The sequence below is a fragment of the Heterocephalus glaber genome, unplaced genomic scaffold (assembly GCF_053883595.1).
Source record: "Heterocephalus glaber isolate CG9 unplaced genomic scaffold, H.glaber_assembly_v1.0 deba00001608, whole genome shotgun sequence".
NCBI lineage: Eukaryota > Metazoa > Chordata > Mammalia > Rodentia > Bathyergidae > Heterocephalus > Heterocephalus glaber.
Genome location: NW_028258379.1, coordinates 37,941,478 through 37,947,746, shown reverse-complemented (window position 1 = coordinate 37,947,746; position 6,269 = coordinate 37,941,478). Strand labels below are relative to the sequence as shown.

Below are 6,269 nucleotides of genomic sequence, written 5' to 3'. Positions count from 1 at the left end.
ATCGAACACCCTGATCCCAGCATCACACACTCTAGATCCAGGCACCTCTGAAAAGTCCCACATATGATTGCATGAGTCTTTTGGGGGAAATCTACATGCGAGCCATAACATTCTGCCCCTAGCCTTCCAAAGACTCATGCACATCTCTTTATGCAAAAGGCATTTATGCCATCTCTAAGAGTTGCCAAAATCCTAACAATTTCAGCATTGCTGAAAAGTTCAAGTCCAAAGTTTCCTTTGAGATTTAAGGCAAACTCTTTGCTTTGAGGCCTGTACAAATGAAAAGAAAGTTAAACACTTCCAACATACAATGACAAAAGATAGACATTTGTGTTCCAAAAGGTACAAATAAGGGGATAGAAAGGGATGGGAACAAAGCAAGACTCAAATCCAGCAGGACAAACATTAAATCCTGCAGTTCCATGTCCAGCATCCCCAGAAATCTGTGGCAAGTTGTGAACTCCAAAGTGCTTGAGTGGCTCCACCCTTATGGCACTTCTGGTGGCTGTAGCTCCCATGGCTTCTCTCTTTGCTAGGTAGCCTGGACAGAATATAAGGGACAGAAAGAGGGCTGCTGTGGTCACTTGTCACTTGCTGCTGGTTGCTTGCTATTTTGCTGCTTTGCTGCCTTCTGCCTGTCCTGCTTTTCCATGAACTGTTTCTCATCTGTAATGTTCCTCTGCCATGCCACCCTGCCTTGGAGCCAGGCAACTATGGACTGAAACCCCTACAAACTGTGAGCCAAAGAAACCTTTTCTCCTTTAAATTTGGATGTTGATTATTTTGTCTCAGCAATGAGAAAAGTAACTAAGAGACCAAGTTTACATGTACTTCTTTTCTGGCCTAATTGCAAGTTTTAAAAATGTCTTTTTGCTCTACCTTTTGCTCCTGATTCTCACTGTAAATCTGACTATAAGCAGCCAGCAATACCCATGCCATAGTCTAAATGTTGTGCTGCCTTAAAATTTCCTCCACCAGGTTAATTAGCTAACCTCCTTTAATTTCAGCCTCACACAAAGTCTGACACATCCACAAAGTGTAAACAAGTTCTTTTCTAAAATGTAACAGGTGGCCTGTAGCCCAACTCCCAATAGAGTTCTTGTTTCCATCTGAGCCTCAAGAAAATAGTCTTTACTGTCCACATTCCTATCAGCATTTTGGTCTTCTAAACTCCTATTAGAATTACCCATCAAGCTCTGCTTACAGTATTCTAGGCTTTCTACTGCTCAAATGTCCAGACTTTTCCAAACCCCTTACATAAACCAGTTCTAATGGCTTCTGAACCACATGACAGAGTATAATTAGTGACAGCAACAACCCCACTCCTGGTATCAGTGTTCTACATTGGTCTGTTGCTGTGACCAAAATGCCTGACTCCCACAGGTTAAAAGAGTAAATATTTATTTTGACTCACAGCTTCAGAGGTTTTACTCCATGGTTGGCTGGCTCCAAGGCAAAAACATCGTGTTGAAAGTTCAATTCATCACAGCCAGGAAGCAGAGAGTGCAGAGGAAGCAGAGAGGAAGAGGTCAGGGACTGGTTCTAGTCCCCAAAGTCACTACCCCATGACCCACCAAGAAGTGTGTTTACTAATCTCTTAGGCATCTCTCCAGCCAATCAATCAAGTTGATAATCAAGATTGACCATTTAACCATCACACTGTTTCACCATCTTCTTGCTTTTCCTTCCCTGTACCCCCAAATGTCCCCTGCATTGCTCAAGACTGGCCCCTGCATCCCTTCTGCCCCCTCAGCTCTTTTTCAGCATCAGTAATGGCCTCCCCGCTATGTGTCTCCTGACCTACTGCTATGTCCAAAATACTCTGCCCAGTACGCAGTATGCCTCAGTGGGTGTTTGAAGACAAAGAAAGCCAAGCCTGGCTGTAAGCAAGCACTGAAGGGCTCTCCTCTTCCTGCATCCCCAGAGTATCCCCACATACTGAATCTGTGCCTGGACCATGCAAGGCCCAGAAGATCCTTGTTTCCTTCATTGGGCTTGTGCAGACCCCCAAGACTTCCCCATAACTTCCTCTGGATTGGAATTACCTGCTCATCTGCCTGTTCCTCTCAGTGGGGACCCAGCCATTCATCCTGGCAACCCAGCCCAGAGCCTGGCATAGTGAATTCTAACAGTGTAAGTTGTTGTCAGGCTCAGCTTCCCCTCCTAGCCCTTTCTCCTTGGCCCTGAGTCTTCCCACACCCTCTTGGTATTCCCCACCTGGGGCTGCCATCTCTTCAGGCTTCAAGCCCTGGACCTCCAACTTGTGCTGAGTCTAGGCACACAGCAGTTTCTGCCTTGATGCTCCCTGGCTTCTGAACAGTCATGCTTCCCACACCCTCACTCATCTCTAGATAGACCTCAGCCCCACTCTGGGCCTGGCCTGGGCTACAGACTCAGCCTCCAGGACACAGGCATGAATCTAGAGCCATCCAGAGACCTGTAGGAGAAGCTGATGCCTAATCAGAGACCACATTTGCTGCAAGGGGGTGGATGGAGAGATCACAGGACCATAGCAGCCATAAGAACATGCTGTGGTGCAGTCAAGGTGTAGAGATAGGAGCCCTGTGGGAGGACTGGACATAGCCATCACATGGTCAAAGAGGCCAATGGGCAGGGGTTACAGTTTGAGGAGGGGACAAGGCAGTGCATGGTGACCCTGTGCTCTGCCCAGGGTCTCCTCTACCTTGTAGGCGATGGAAGTCACTGCACTTGGGGCCATGGAGGGACTTTGCACCAAAACACTTTTGCCTTTATTATCTCCTTCCTCCAAAAAAGATTAAATTTTATTTCACAACTGCATTGGTATAAACACAAATATAATTCAACCTGAATTTGTTATTATATATGCATTATTATTATGCTCATTTTCTCATTTGGTTTTTAAATGGAATTATAATTAAAACATTTTTGCAGGCCCTTAATATAAGAGTGGTCCCAGGCCCTGTCCTACTGCCCGTAACAGAGTCACAGGCCCTGACTGCTGGTCAAGACCAGATCCAGCAGGCTGAAGAGATGGGAAAGGAGACCTGAGGCCAGAAAGTGGGGGTGACCTTGAGGGAAGCAAAGCCACATTTTTGGAAGCCAGATGGGAAATACTGGGTGTGGGCCATTAGTGAGTGCACCCAGGAGGTGGAAGTGTGACTAGCAGCCCTGCACCTGCAGCCCTGGGACCCTGGGGAGATCACTCACTACCTCCTACCTCAGTTTACCTCTCTATAAGATGGAGATCAGGAAGCAGTTTGGGTGATACCTGGACAAGAGTTACCAACTTCCACTGTTATCTCTGGTATTCACGATCTCAGTGAGTCTGCCCATCAGCCTGTGAGAACAACCATCATGACCCCCATTTTACAAATGAGGGAACGGACCAGGATGCCAGGGCATGGGTACATTTCCTACCTGTCAAGCACGAGCTGTGTCCTCCTTGCAGGCTTTGGGGTCAAAACAGCAAGGAAGCGACTGGAAGGTAGGCTTGGAGTGGCCCAGACCCACCAGGCAGGGCAGGGCCACCCGACCCAAATCCTCAACCCCAGAGCCCAAGTCATGGACTCCTCACTACCTGGCTGATGGCGCCTGGGTGGCCCAGCACACCCCGATGCCGAAAGCACCTCCCTCCCCAGTGGGATCTGTGGCTTGTTTGCTTTCAGTTGTGACTCATGTTTCAAACACCATATTGCAGGGACAGCACATTCTTTGGGGCCCACACTGTAAGAATATGTTCACCAGGACAGCCTGGGCTGGCTGAGCACCACCAGAAGGGATTTGCTTTTCCTTAATCCCCACTTCGAAGGAAGTGGCTGGGGAGGCCTCCTGTAACCTCCTGCCAAATGGACTCACCTGTCTCCAGGGCTCAGCTTGGTGTGCCAGGCCCACACTGTCGTTTGTGGCTTTGACGTGTTCATTCAACATTCAATCCCATGTTCAGTATCATTCACCAGTGCCTGGGTGAGGCAGGCAGCCCTCCAGACCCCAAGGACTGGAAGTAGACAAGACAGATCCAGGTCTGGTGAGCAACACAGAAACAAGCAAATCACCACCCTGTGTTTCAGTTACCTGCACTCAGTAAGAGCCAGGGAAGAGCCTGAGGATGTAGGAAGCCCACAGTAGGGTTCTCCCCCCAGGAGATGCAGGACGCCACCCAGAGGAAAAAACCCCCAGGGAGGGTGACGGAGGACAGGAGGAGATGCCAGGCTCAGCAAGGGGAGCCTCCACTGCAGGCACAAGCACCACTCTCTCTTCTTTCCTCTCTTCATTACTAGGGGAGCCACTGTGTTGTTCAGCAGCTGTTTCCCAGGTGCAACACTGAGCCAGGCTCCACCCTAGGCAGGGGACAGGCAGGTAGCATTCATCCTGCCTTCAGAGAGCAGGGGCACAATGGGAGACAGCCTGGAAATCCATCCCCAGTGGTCTCCTCTCCTTCCTCTCTTGCTGAGCCACTTCTGCCTTGAGGATTCTTGCTGGAGGAGGAGGCAGGCACTCCTGAGAATAGTGACATCCCCAAGGCTGGGAGATGGTGGAAAGGCTGGGCTGCAGAAGAGCTAGGGGCTGCAGCAGGGGTGCTGTGCTCAGGAAGGACTCCAGGGAGCCGCTACCCAGCCCCGGGACTGGGTTCTGAGCCGGGCCCAAAGAGGAGTCTGCCAGGTGAGGATGGCCTTGCCATGCACTGTGTGGCTGTCCTTGGACCCAGCCCCACACCGTAGCAGGCCCCATGGGGACCGTGATGTGTCACACTCAGACCCCAGCACCACCAGAGGTCAGCTCTCGCTGCAGGGAGGACGCAGGGTGAGGGCAACTTCACCGACTGCCCAGCACTCTGCACCGAGTGCTCAGAACAAGCCCACAGGCAGAAGGTCACTTACCCCATCTTACAGGTGAGGAACCTGAGGTTTTGAGGTCCTCTGAAGGCCAGGGTGCAGTTGTGGCTATGTCTGCTGGTTCCAGGCTGAACACATCTCGGTGTGCAGTTCAGTCCCAGCCTCAGTTGTCCAGTGGGACCTGGGGGTGAGGATGCCTTTCTTCGGGGTGACATCTAGAACAGAAATAAGCTTTGCTCTGTGCAATCAGCATTTCTTGAGCTCCTCTTGTATGCCAGCTCCTCTTGAGCTCCTCTTGTTTTTCTGGCACCGCTGGTTACATCAGCGAACAAACAGAAGAAAAAAGCCCTGTCAGTCCTCCGTCCTCATGGAATTTACATTCTAGTCAGCAGAGGCAGAAAACAAACATCAATTAAAAGCAACAAGATGGCTTGTGGTGGTAATGCTTTGAGGAAAACTAATGTGCTAGGGGAGAGGCAGGCGTGGAGCCTGGCTAACAATGTCCTCATGTGATGTCAGGAAAGGTCTGTCAGAGAAAGGGGGTACAAGCAGAGCCCAAAGGAAGAGAGCGTGCCATGCACCCAAGGGAAGAACATTCCGCAGAGGAGAGAGCCAGTGTGCGGGTCATGAGGCAGGATCGGGCTCAGGGCCACATGCTGGCACACGGTAAATGCTCGCTACTGCTGTGGGCGTTATTTTCATCCATGCGTTCCTGCACAATGCTCAGAACAACAGTTAGGCAAGTTTGTGCAATCAGGGGGTGGTGAGGCTTGGGGCCCTTGGTAGAGCCGTCTTTCTCCTTCTCCCAGGGTCCTAGAAGTCACTCAACTGGAAGCTGAGATGTGGACTGCCAGCCCCTAACCCCGAACAGCCAGTTGTGAGGCCAGCAGGGCATCCTGAGACCTCCAGCTCCAGAGCAGGGAGATGACACACCGAGTGGCTGGTGCCAGGAAGCCTTCGCATGTTGTCTCTCCTCTCCAGGCCTTGGTGTCCCTGCTGCAGACCGACGGGCTCCTCTCAGCCTGGCTCTCATTCATTCTCCACCCCACATCTCCTTAACTGTACTTCATCTTCAAATAGAGTCAATAACAAGGTCATCATTCCACCTAACGTATTACTACCCTACCTTCAGCTGAAAATGCACTAATTTCTTCCAAAACTTCTTAACATTTCCAGCATTGCTCAAAAGTTCAAGCCCAAAGTCTCCTCTGAGACTTGTCATTTGCAGTCAACATGGCCTATCTCTTGGGCTGGCTCTACTTGTTGCCTGCAGCTTTCCTCAGCAGATGTTCTGTATTCCCGGCACCTCCAGCTTCCTGGGATCTCTATTATATCTCTGGCTTCACTCCCACAGCCTCACTCATTGCCCTTTCAGGAGCTTCCACCAGAGGCTCCAACCCTCTCACACACTGCCTGGCCTCCCAGGCCTTCTTTTGGAATCTAGATGAAAGCATC

General features: G+C 50.6%; 1 long non-coding RNA gene across 1 annotated transcript; it reads left to right on the top strand.

Moving 5' to 3' along the window:
- Positions 1-5,364: 5,364 nt before the first annotated feature.
- On the top strand, positions 5,365-5,919 carry LOC147822835 (uncharacterized). The gene is made up of 2 exons (XR_015444976.1): positions 5,365-5,480; positions 5,624-5,919. It is a non-coding gene; the product is annotated as an uncharacterized LOC147822835 (long non-coding RNA).
- Positions 5,920-6,269: the final 350 nt, after the last annotated feature.